Source organism: Dipodomys merriami, unplaced genomic scaffold (assembly GCF_024711535.1).
Source record: "Dipodomys merriami isolate MVZ:Mamm:240054 unplaced genomic scaffold, mDipMer1.0.p SCAF_2117, whole genome shotgun sequence".
In the NCBI taxonomy this organism is placed as follows: Eukaryota; Metazoa; Chordata; class Mammalia; order Rodentia; family Heteromyidae; genus Dipodomys; species Dipodomys merriami.
The window spans coordinates 51,054-64,228 of NW_027203513.1; the positions used below are offsets into that span (position 1 = coordinate 51,054).

Sequence of the window (13,175 nt, forward strand, 5' to 3'; positions counted from 1 at the left end):
TATGCCTGGTCCTTGGGCTTGAATTCAGGGCCTGTTGTCCTTCAGTTTTTGGTTTTTGTTTTTCTTTGTTTTTGTTTTTGGTCGGCCATGGGGCTTGAACTCTGGGCCTGGGCACTGCCCCTCAGCTCTTCAGCTCAAGGCTAGCACTCTACCACTTGAGCCACAGTGCCACTTATGGCTTTTTCTGTGTATGTGGTACTGAGGGATCAAACCTGGAGCTTCATTCATGCTAAGCAAGCACTCTACCACTAGGTCACATTCCCAGCCCTGTCCTTGAGCTTTTTGTGCTCAAGGCTAGTGCTGCTCTACCACTTGAGCCACAGCTCCACTCCCGGCTTGTTCTGGTAGTTAACTGGAGATAAGAGTCTCATGGATTTTCCTGCCCCGGCTGGCTTCAGGAAGGGGACCCTACAATTGAACTCTTCAGTCTGCCAAAATGCTAACTACGTAGGAAATGGAACTAATTCAGCTGTTTCTGGTGGTTTTTTGGGAAAAGAAAAAGTTCAACACCCTCCCAAACTTGCTCCCAGAGTTCTTTCCAAAGAGAAGTTTTAGCCCTCGCCTCCTTTCCTCTGGTGCCACAGGACTCAAATACCCTTCTGCAAGTCATCTTTGACCTTCAATGCCCAATGGCTGTTTTCCACTGTCTTTCTCCTGTGTCTGGATTATTACTCAGCAATATCAATCCTGTGACGGGGAGCAGAATCACTTTTTTTTTTTTTTAGTCGGTCGTGGGGCTTGAACTCTGGTCCTGGGCGCTGTCCCTACGTTTTTCAGCTCAAGGCAAGCACTCTACCGCTTGAGCCACAGCACCACTTCCAGTTTTCTAGTGGTTTATTGGAGATAAGAGTCTCATGGACTTTCCTGCCTGACTTTCCTGCCTGGCCGTGATCCTCAGATCTCAGCCTCCTAAGTAGCTAGAATTACAGGCATGAGACACCGGAGCCTAGCAGAATCGCTCTTATCTGAATACTCTACTGACTTCCATCACTAAGCCACCACACCTACCTGGAGCTTAGGGGTAGAGGAGAATCTGCAGTGATTACTGACATTTTATTATTTGCAGCCAGAAAAATCATACTTGATACACTTCTGAGTTCAATGTGCACAGGGTCGATCATCTAGTTCTACCCAGTGTTTCAATGGCAAATGACCTTTCCCACTATGACGATCTTCTTTCACTCTGTTCTGGCCCAGCAACCAGTGCTAGATTTAACATACACACAGGGCACACAAGAGTTCTTAGCCTAGAACTTTAAAAGTTTTCCCACTACCTGAAGAAAGATGACTAACAGTGAGCTGATATGCAAGGCTTACTGCAGCAATGCCTCTGTGGTCTCTCTCTCTCGACCTTTTTTTCTACCGGTCTGTATAAGGAAATAACTCTGATCCGGCCAGCTTTGCTAACTTGAACACCATGAACTCCTGAGTCCCGGAAGCTCTTCACTCATCATCATTGCCTCCCCCTGAGCTACTGGTTGCTTTATAGATATAACATGGGTTTTCTACTATATTGTAACAGATCCTTCTTGATAAATTTCCCAAGGCAACGGTAATAATCCATACAACTTCAGCATTAATAATGAAAAGAATGGAAAAGAGAAAGATTTTTTTTTGGGGGGGTCCGGTTGTGGGGCCTGAACTCTGGGCCTGGGCGCTGTCCCTCAGCTCTTCAGCTCAAGGCTAGCGCTCTACCACTCGAGCCACAGTGCCACTTCCGGCTTTTTTCTTTTTGCTTATGTGGTGCTGAGGAATCAAATCCATGGCCTCATGCATTGCAAGACAAGCACTCTACCACTGAGCCACCTTCCCAGCCCAAGAAAAAGATTTTTTAATTCCATTTTTACTTTAAAAAGCTGCATATTGGCTGGGAATGTGGCTCAGTGGTTAGAGTGCTTGCATACCATGCATGAAGCCTGGGGTTTGATTCCTCAGTACCACATACACAGAAAAAGCTGGAAGTGGTGCTATGGCTCAAGTGGTAGAGAGTTAGCCTTGAGCAAAAAAAAAAAAAAGCTCAGGGACAGTGCCCAGGCCCTCAAGTCAAGCCCCAGAACTGACCAAAAAAGTTGCATATTACAGAAATGGAAGTACAGGAATAAAGATGGGATCTATCCATCACTAATGTGAAAACTCCAGTCAGGAGGCTGTCAAGTAGATCCTTTTCCCAACTTATCCCAGCATGATGCAAGCTGGTCTGTGTGCCATTTGTAACACACGGGGATTGAGAAGAAAGGTCAGAAACAATAGATAAAAATCAGTACATGTGTAAGATATTCACTCAAATCTATATCAGTCTAGGAGTGGGAAACTTCTCATTATGGCAACCTGAGAAATCTTTGAACACCTTTCCCTCCATAAAGGTGTACCAAACGACTCCAGGAAATAAAAAAATTCTTATCCATATGTAGGATTATTTACAAACAATCTTTCGGGAAAAGAGAACACACAATAAAAATGGAAGAAAGGATTTAAAGTAGATCTGTTAATTTAACGGACTTTGTCAAGCAAATCCACCATCCCTGGTGTGCTATTTATTGTGCCTAATAGAACTAACACTCAGGGAAAAAGTAGTCATTAAAAAGGACTGGTCAGAAGGGGGAAAACACAGCAAACAAGCCAGCTTTAAAAGTTTCTCAGTTATAAGTGAGTTACTCTGAGGGAATTATCTGGAGGTGACTTTAAAGTTTAACATTAAAATATGAAGAAAGGATCATCATGGCCCCATCACTCCCCTATTTTCACTTTTTTGGGGGGGTGGGGGGATGTTATGGATGGACGGAGGGGCATGAAAGACCAGGCGCAGTCTGCTATCATGTTAGGTTCAGGTTACCTACTGCCAAGTCACACAATTACTCCAGAAAACCTGCCTAAGGAATGCGGGCTGCCTGTCAAGGTTACAAGCTGTCCACTGCAGTGTAAGATATACAAGAAAATGACACCATGTAAATCTCATAAAGGTCGCATGGTATCAGGAACTTTAAACGAGAAAATAAATACTATCCTCCATCTAGTTTTGTATACTAATTTCAAGTCAGCATACATAAATACCACACAGCACACAAGAGCATTACTGTAAGGGGTCACTTGCTCTGTTAAGAAAACACTGCTTTTGGCTGTGAAAGTAACTGATTTCACACAAATTCTAGGATTTTAGCACCTTAATGCAGGCCAGAACTCTACCCCTCCTCCACCAACCCCAGAGCAAGTCCCAGGACATCAGGAGAAGAACACAAAAATGGAGTGAAGAGAAAACAAAGGCAGGGGGTTCAGGACTTAACCCCAGCTGAGAGAGAGAGAACATCATTGTGGCTCAGAGGGCGAATGCTTGCCTGGCAGTTACAAGACCCTGGATTCAATACTCAGCACCAAGGCTTTGGCCTTCATCTGTAAGGACCAAATGAAATAGCCCAGACAAGACTAGGTGATAGGTGCTTCCAGAAAAGACAAGAGCAACGGGTAAGAGGAAAACACTGCCTTGATGTTCTGTAATATGTTCCCTCAAGAAGCTCAAACTCTTCGCACAAGTACACTAGGCTGCCTAGGTCACCACCACAATGCCATCCTCTCTAGAAACCATCTACCCATGGTAGATACCACCTTGGTATCTTTGCCTGGAAACCCATTGACATTCAAGAAATCATGAATGATTATTAGAGTTCTGTCATTTTGAAACTGATGGGAAAATGAATGTGTTATGTGTCCGGAACACATATTATCACCACCATCACATGTGCACGTGCATGCGCGCGCACACTCTCTCTCTCTCTCTCTCTCTCTCCTCTCTCTCTCTCTCTCTCCAACTCAAGTCCTGAACTTTTGACCTGGTTGCAGCTGAGCTGAGCCCCCTCCCGGGTCCACCAGGGCACCTGCTCCAGGGCTGACAAGAGTGCTGGCAGGCAATGGCCGCAAGGCTACAACAGCACAAAGCAGCCAGCCTGCAGCAGAGGCCTTTATAGAAAGAGCCAGGCAGCTTCACATCTCCCTCCCTACTGCTCCAAAACATGCTTCTTTAATGATTCCCCAAGAAAGGAATAAAACCTAACATCTGTTTCCCAGGTTTACTGACCTGTACAACCGCTGACAGCATGCAAATCTGGAAGCCTCGCAACTTCCTTCAATTTCTCTAAATGTGAATACTGAAGAGTTTGAATGGGAGGGAGGGGATCACTGTTTTGTGGTGTAGAGCCAGGGACACTCCTCGGTGTGCACCAGTCCCCCACCCCCAAGGACATCTCATGTTGGCATCTGGGGATGTAAATTACAGGGATGTAAATTCTGTCTTGCTTAATTTTGTGGAACACTATCAGGACAGCCTAAAATACAACTGGGCGGCTCAGTACAAGCAACCATCTGCCCTATGACCAGGTGAGGCTCAGGGCTAGATTCCTGGTGTGCTAAGGGTCCAGAATGAGGACTGGCCAAGCACAAGAAACACGCATGTGCAGCGCAGAGACGCGAGGGTGGGAGGGCGCCGCCAGGCAACTGGGTTTCCATCTAGCTGTGTGACACCCTTTCTTTCAGGGCTCCCATAGCACATGCACCATTCTGCCACATGCCCTGTCCCTGAGCTCACTCTGAAAAGGAACCACAACTGGACTGCAGGTCATCTCTCTGCCATTGAGTCTGGGTTTCAGATGGCTCATCCGTGCAAGAATTTTATGTTAGATGAACTCTAGGTATTTCACAGACCCAAAATTCCGTGATTTTAGGAGTGTTTTTGAGCATGCATAACAAGCATGGTGGCGAACCCTGGTCAGGATCTGTACCACCAAGTAACGATCTACCAAATGAAACCTACAAATCCATCCTCGGCGCATCTGAACTAGGGATTTCTTCTTTCTGTTCAATGTCCAAATTACTTTTAAAATAGCTTCTGAGGCTTAAAGATTAACCTTTCCCTCAATTAGACCTAAAATTGTGAGGAATTCTGGAGGATAAATGTCTTAAAACTATCTTTTGCCCTTCTTTCACTCTTCTTTGTTCTGTTGTATTTGAGATCCTCGTACATAGAACCACAAATAAAACCCAGGTCTAGTTTGTGGCTTGCCTATCCTCCATGCTGCAACCTCATGTATGAAACTGAGACCTCTTCAGAGAGCGGTGTCACCCACCCTCATATATTTTCATTTTTCACTGGGTGCTGTTCATTGCTTTTTTGTTGTTCCGTCTTCATATTAGCCTCTAGCAAACACTAGTCCACATCTGTCGAAAACATGGGCTCAGTGTCTTTCTCAGTAGTTCTTACTGTTAAAAGAGCAATGGTCTAGGCCGAGGAGGTGGCTCAGTGGTAGAGTGCCTGCCTAGCATGCATGAAGCCCTGGGTTTGATTTCTCAGTACCACATACACAGAAAAGGCCAAAAATGGCTCTGTGTCTCAAGTAGCAGAGAGCGGCTCAGGGACAGAGCCCAGGCCCTGAGATCAAGGCCTAGGACTGGCAAAAAAAAAAAAAAAAAAAAGGAACAGGCTCAGGATCTTTGTGATTCTTTCCTCAGCAATGCTATTTGGGGCCAGATACACCTTTTAGTGAGGAGCAGCACCATAAATTAAACTACAGTGACTAAGGGATGGGCCTCGCTCTGTGTGCCCGGCTGGGCTTTATTTCTTACAACCCGTTGACAGACTTCATCCAGGATTTACTGATTTGCTTATTATCTGGCTCACTCCACGAAAAAGAAGGCGTTATTTTTGTGTTGTGTTTACAAGTTTCACACCAGCACCTACTCGACCTGCCTAACACACAAAGGATGCTTTATAAATATTTGCTGAAAGAAACATCAACTCTCCCCGCTATAATCCTAGCTACTCAGGAGTCAGAGGTCTGAAGATCACAGTTCAAAGCCAGCCCAGGCAGGGAAGTCCATGAGACTTTTATTTTTGCCAGTCCTGGGACTTGAACTCAGGGTCTGGACACTGTCCCTGAACTTCTTTGGCACAAGGCTAGCGCTCTACCACTTAAGCCACAGAACCACTTCCAGCTTTTCTGTGTGTGGTACTGAGGAGGTGAACCAGGGCTTCATGCATGCTGGGCGAGCACTGTACCACTAAGCCACATTCCCAGCCCCTCCATGAAACTCTGATCTCCAAGGAACCACCAGAAAACCTGAAGTGGTGCTGTGGCTCAAGTGGTAAAAAATGCTCACCTTGAGCTGAAGAGCTCAGAGACAGTGCCCCAGGTCCTGAGTTCAAGCCCCAAGACTAACCACCACAACAACAACCAAAGAAATAGGAACTCAGCTGGATGCTGGTGGCTCATGCTTATCATCCTAGTTATTCAGAAATCTAAGAACTGAGGATGGCAGTTCAAAGCTAGCCTCAGGCAGGAGAGTCCAGGAGTCCTTTTTTTTAAAAATCAATTGTGAAGCTTCTAAACTCTGGGCCTCCCACACTGTCTTGATCTTTTTTGCCTAAGGCTAGAGCTCTACCATTCTGGTTTTCTGGTGGTTCACTGGAGGTAAGAGTCTCCCAGACTTTCCTGCCTGGGCTAGTTTCAAACTTTGATCCTCAGATCTTAACCTCCTGAGTATTACAGGTGTGAGCCACTAGCACCTTGTGGAAGATAGCTAGCCTTGAGCAAATGAGCTCAGGGATAGGGGGACAGGAGAGAGGGGAGGGGTCAGGGAGATGAGGGGAGGGAGAGATGAGGGGAGGGGAGGGAGGAAGAGAATGAGAGAGAATGAGAGAGAGAGAGAGAGAGAGACAGAGAGACAGAGAGACAGAGAGAGAGAGAGCCCATGCAAGAGAGAGAAGAAAAGAAGAAACATGATCTTGCCCCTGTACTCAGTTTCAGTAGAAGGCTTAAAAAAGATCTTCTGGCCAGGTACTGGTGGCTCATGCCTATAATCCTAGCTACCCATGAGGCTAAGGCCTGAGAATAATGGTTCAAAGCCAGCCAGGACAGGGAAGTCTGTGAGACCCATCTCCAATTAACTACCAAAAACCATGAAGTAGAGCTGTGCTCAAGTGGTGGCGTGCCAGCTGTGGCCAAAGACTAAGGGACAGTGCTCAAGCTCCAGTACCAGCATACACAAAAGAACAAAGGAAAGAAAGGGAGGAGAGGGGGAGAGAGGAAGGAAGGGAAGGAGGGAGGGAGGGAAGAGAGAGGGAGGGGAAAGAGGAAAGAGAGGAGAAAGACAGAGACAAGACAGGACAGGACACCTGGGCTCTGGTAGTTCATGCCTGCAATCCTAGCTACAAAGCAGGCTGAGATCTGAGGATCATAGTTCAAAGTCAGCCCAGGCAGGAAAGTCTGTGAGGCTCAGGTGTTACAGCACCAGCCTTGAGCAAGAAAAGCTCAAAGATAGTACCCAGCACCAATACAAAAACAAAGGCCAGTATGTTTCAATTAAAATAGTTTCCTGGGAGTGTAGTTCAACAGTACAACACCTGCCTGTCTAGTACACTAGAGACCTTCTTTCTTGATCCCTAGTCCTGCCAGGAAAAAAAAAAATACATGTTTCCTCACTCAGTCCACTACATCTAGTCATCATGAAATGAATACCCTAATCAGGGCTAACTTATTATTTCCTGTAGTTGAGGCCTCTTAAACCTTTGATTGAAGAACCTCCTTCAGAATTGATTAAAATGTTAAACCACAAACACACTGCCAGCAGATTGTGTATAAGTATACGAACTCAAAAATCTACCACCCATCCTTTGGCACCATGTTTAGGAACTGTTGATTGTATTTTTAAGTTCCTCCTAACCTTTAGTCTTTTGGGGGGGGGGAAGGGAGGAGCCAGGTTGGGGCTTGAACTCAAGAGCCTGGGCACTGTCCCTGAGCAGCTTTTGCTCTCTACCACTTGAGCCACAACACTACTTCTGGCTTTTTCTGTGTATGTGGAACTGAGGAGTGGAACCTAGAACTTCATGCACACTAGGCAAGCACTCTACCACTTAGCCACATTCAGTACTTATTTTAATGTGTAAATTCATGGCTTGTGCTCCCAGTAAGGAGTTAATCCAAGGAAACACCAAGTATAACATTCAAGACTCAGCATATTATACCCAGGTGATCATGCGGGTTAGGTAAGGGACTTTAAACCACATAAAACCACAATCAGAGCCCAACACCAACCAGTGACTCACAAATATAACCCTTAGTTACTCAAGAAGCTGCCGGCTGAGAATCAAGGTTACAAGCTAACCAGACACACCAGCAGAAAAGTTCAAGAGACTTTTATCTCCAATTCACCAGCTCCACAGATAGAAAGCCAGCCATGAACAAAAAAGCCTAGTAAGATTCAAGGCCCAGACTTCAAGCCACAGTACTAACCAAAAAAGAAGAAAGAACTAGAAAGAGACACAGCAAAGCTAAAGATTAGGTTCTCAAAGGCAAGAAGCTCATTAAAAGATACAAGAAAGCAATCAATTAATTTTCATTATCCTGCTACCATAAGAACTACATAAATGATTCTACATGAACATTTCCAGTTCCCTCGGATCAGACCACTGAAAAATCTCCCTTATCAAGTAAGGCACTAGTTTCTGAGAAGACTACTTGGTTAGGGGAAAGTGCTAAATCTCTGAAGAAGAGACCAATTAACTTTTCTCTTTGGAGTCAACAAAACTTAGCCAACCTAACCACTAAAATATTAAGCAATTACATGCTAGATTAAATAGAATACAAGCTGGGCAACAAGCTAGGTGGCTCACGCCTATAATCCTAGCTCCTCAGAAGAATGAGATTTGAGGATCACAGTTTGAAGCCAGCCTAAGCAGAGAAGTCTATGCAACTCTTATCACCAATTAACCACCCCAAAATCAGAAGTAGAGCTGTGGCTCAAAGTGGTAGAGCACTAGCTTTGAGCACAAAAGCTCAGGGATAGCACCCAAGCCCCATGAACAAAAAATACACAAACAATTGTGGCTCTGAGCTACTTTTTTCTTTTTCTGGTCGGTCTTGGGGCTTGAATTCTGGGCATGGGCGCTGTCCCTCAGCTCTTTAGCTCTAGCCAGCGCTCTACCACTTGTTCCACAGTTCCAGTTTTCTGGTGGTACACTGAAGGTAAGAGTCTCAGGGACTATCATGCCAGGACTGTCTTTGAATCGACATCCACAAATCTCAGCCTCCAGAGTAGCTAGGATTACAGACATGAACCACCAGCACCCTGCTCTGAACTACTTATTAACTGCCAATCTTCTGACAGGACAGTTATGAGCCTAACTAATATTATCTACTTCTATATAAAGCACATAGTAGGTACTTAATGATGCCAATGATTTAATTCAGTGTCACTAATCCACTGTCTTAACCACCCGCATACTTCAGTCTCCTCTGAAAAAATCCCTACTATATGACACAAATACATTGTGAATATATTTAGAAACTTATAAATATGCAATAAGCTACAATGTTACAAGTTCTTAATCTCATGGCTGATAGTGGGTTATTTCAAATTTTTACGTTTTTTTGCTATAATATTCAAGCTTTATATATAATTTTATGCAATTGTATGTGTGCCCATACTGGGACTTGAACTCAAGGCCCAGGCAATTATCCCTAACCTTCTTTTGCTTGAGGTCAGGACTCTTTATTACTTGAGTCGAAGCTCTACTTCTAGCCTCTGCCCCCCTTTTCTAAAATAGTTTATTGGAGATAAGAGTTGCACGGACTTTCTACCCCAGCTGGCTTTGAATCACTATCCTCAGATCTTGGCCTCTTGAGTAGCTAGGATTACAGGCGTGAGCCACTACCACCTGGCAATTTTATGTTATTATTTTTTAAACCACAGTTAAACAATGTAAAGGATCATTAACCGCACACTCACAGATTTCTGGACTGATGATTACAAACACTTTATTTAGGGCACAGAAACACTGAAGTCCTTAGATATATCTCCAAGCCAGGTGCTGGTGGCTCACGCCTGTAATCTTAGCTATTTAGGAGGCTGAGATCTGAGGATCACAGTTCAAAGCCAACCTGAGCAGAAAAGTCTCTGAGACTCTTATCTCCAATTAACCACCAGAAAACAGTAAGTGGTGCTGTGGCTCAATGTGGTAGAGCGCTAGCCTTTAACACAGGGGCAGCACCCAGTCCCACAGTTCAAAGCCCCATGATCAACCAAAAAAAAAAAAAAAATCTCCAAATGATAAGAGGCTAAGGAGTTTAATGGTAGAAGCCTTGCTAGCATGAGACCATGTGTCCAATCTCCCAGCTCCCAGCACCAGGAAAAAAAAAAAGTATGTTGCCTTTCCTGAAGAAATCCTCTATATTCAAGGCTGAAGTAAAAATATTTTTAGCATGCCAATATAAAAACATCAGCCCTTCAGGGCTGGGAAGGTGGCTCAGTGGTAGAGCGCTTGCCTACCATGCATGAAGCCCTGGGTTCAACTCCTCGGTTCCACATACACAGGAAAAGCCAGAAGTGGCGCTGTGGCTCCAGTGGTAGACTCTTTTCTCCTATAACCATGCCAGGCTGGCATGTTAGCTACTCTGGAGGCTGAGATCTGAGGATTCTGGTTAAAAGCTAATCAGGGCATGAAAAAGTCTGTAGGACTCTTACCTCCAATTAACCACCAAAAAGCCTGAAGGTGAGCCTTGACTCAAGTGGCAGAGTGCTAGCCTTGAGCACAAAAGTTCAGGGACAGCACCAAGGCCCTGAATTCAAACCACAAGAATGACACCAAAAAAATTTTAAAGCCAGCCTGGAGGCAGAGCTCAAATGTTGGAGCTCCAGCAGTGAGCAAGGAAATTGAGAGGCTGTGAGTTCAAGCCCCCATTAGAGAAGAAATGATATCCAACTTCTACCTGGTATTATTCACCATTTCTATCTTTTTTTTTTTTTTTTGGGGGGGGGTCTGGTCGTGGGGCCTGAACTCTGGGCCTGGCTGCTGTCCCTCAGCTCTTCAGCTCAAGGCTAGCGCTCTACCACTTGAGCCACAGCACCACTTTGGCTTTTTTCTTTTTGCTTATGTGGTGCTGAGGAATCGAACCCAGGGCCTCAGGCATGCAAGGCAAGTGCTCTACCACTGAGCCACCTTCCCAGCCCACCATTTCTATCTTTTCAAGTTGCTGTACATTACCACTGTAGGGCCTAGGACCTAACCTAGGAATCTTTTCTTTTTTTCTTTGCCAGTTCTGGGCTTGAACTCAGGGCCTGAGCACTGTCCCTGAGCTTCTTTTTGCTCAAGACTTAGCACTCTACCATTTGAGCCAAAGCACCACTTCCGGCTTTTTCTGTTTTATGTGGTGCTGAAGAATTGAACACAGGACTTCATGTATTCTAGGCAAGCACTCTACTACTAAACCACATTCCCAGCCAGATTTTTTTTCTTAAACAGTCAGGCCAATAAACTATTTGATATTTTTTAATTACCTAAGAAAAATGAAAATCAATTATACTGAATCAAAACTGATTAGTGTCCTCAGTTCTTCACAGTTGAGTCAAGTTTGGTAGACAACTAATTCAACATTTCTCAACTTTTGAAAATTTTTTTTTACTTAAAACATAGCCATATCGCCCATCATCCTAGCTCCTCACGTGGCTGAGATCTGAGGATCATGGTTTGAAGCAGCCTGCTCAGAAAAGTCTGTGAGAAGAGTCTTATCTCCAATAAATACCAAAAGTCAGAAATGGAGCTGTGGCTTAGGGGTAGAATACAAGCCTTGAGCCCCCCCCCCCAAAAAAGCAGCAGCTCAGGGGTGTGCGTACACATGCACACGTGCACACACGTACACGCACACACACAAAGGGGGGCATATCAAAATAAATACACATGATCTACGATAGAGATACAAGAACCAGAGCGTTAAGTAAGTAGGTTACCTAACGTCTCCAAAGAAAAAGATGTGTGAAGAATACTTACAGGGCGTACATGTTGGAATCTAAATAGGTATCTGAGGTGTTTTTCAAATTGCATATATTTTAAGTGAAAAGAAAAAGTTATTCCCAAGGAAGACTAGAATTAGAAGACAGTCACTTCGGGTGTCTGCACCAGTCACTGTGTAAGCTACAATCACTTCTCATTTCTCCTTTAAATATACTTGACCTCTTCAAACAATCTGCGTTTCTCTTTAGGAAGTGAGCCCGCTAAAACTCAGAAGCCACACACGTGTAGGACCCAGGACAAATCATTCCCAGGCTGCTGGGAGCATGGCTGTCTTCAGGCTGAAATGAGCCGACCTCTCCTTTTCCATCCACAAAACGGGTTCACGGGGGACCCGGGGACCCGGGCCGTTTCCCCCCAAAGGCTCTCCTGACGCAGCGTCCTCGCCAAGGTCCCTTGGAGCCCAAGGAGGGGGTACTGGGTGCTGGGCCCGGAGGCCTCCACGGAGAGACGCAGCCCTGATTCGCTGGCCGTCGTCGGGGTGTTTTTTTTTCTGCTGACCCACTAAGGAAATTCAGAACATTCGGGAGTAACTGTCAGAAAACCAACCAACCAACCATTCAACCATCCATCCATCCAACCATCCATCCCTCCTGCGGACTTCAGGCTCGCGAGCCTCGGCTGCCCGGATTCTAGTGATGGGGCTCCCACCGAGAAGAGGGAAAGTCGTTAGGTACCACAGCCCCCTTCCCCTCTCCCCCCTCCTTCCTCCTCCTCCCCCTCTTCTTCCTCCCCCCCCTTCCCCCTCCGCTAGAGGCAGCCCGCATCGCATTGTCCCGCGCTCCGCGGGAGCTCCAGCCGCTGGCGCCTGGAACCCCGCTTCTCCCGGCCGGAGCTCGCCTCCCCGGCCCCGGGAGCGCGGCTTCCCACGCCGGGCCGGGCGCAGAGCCGGGGGGGGGGGGGAGGGGGAAACATCAACACAACAACATCAACAACACAACAACAGGACAACACAACAACCACCACAACACAAAAGCCGTGCAAGTTTCCAGCCCCGCGCCCTCCCCACCGACCCCCCCCCCCCCGGGGCCGGACTGGGCCGGGCGCGGCGGGAAGACGTGGCGCCAGACTTTCCCCGAGGCCCCGGGAGCCCCCCCCCCCCGTCCGGAGTTGGCGGCCGGGCGCCGCCGCCTCGCTGGGGAGGGACGAGCTCCCGGCGGCCCTGGCCCGGCCCCGAGGAGGCTCGCGGCGCCTCCCGCCCGCCCGCCAGGCTCCCTGGCGGCCCTGACAAAAGCAAGCTCGACCCCTGACCGCAAGCGGGCGCCCCGCCAGACGTACCGGCGGTACGGGGAGCGCCGCCCGGACTCGCCGGCGGCCCCGGCCCCGGCCCCCTCCCTCACGACAC

The 13,175-nt window shown here is 46.7% G+C and overlaps 1 pseudogene; it reads right to left on the bottom strand.

The window, feature by feature from the left end:
- LOC138834329 (heterogeneous nuclear ribonucleoprotein A3-like) overlaps positions 1-11,885 on the bottom strand; it is a 55,386-nt pseudogene extending 43,501 nt beyond the window's left edge.
- Between the last annotated feature and the right edge of the window lie 1,290 nt (positions 11,886-13,175).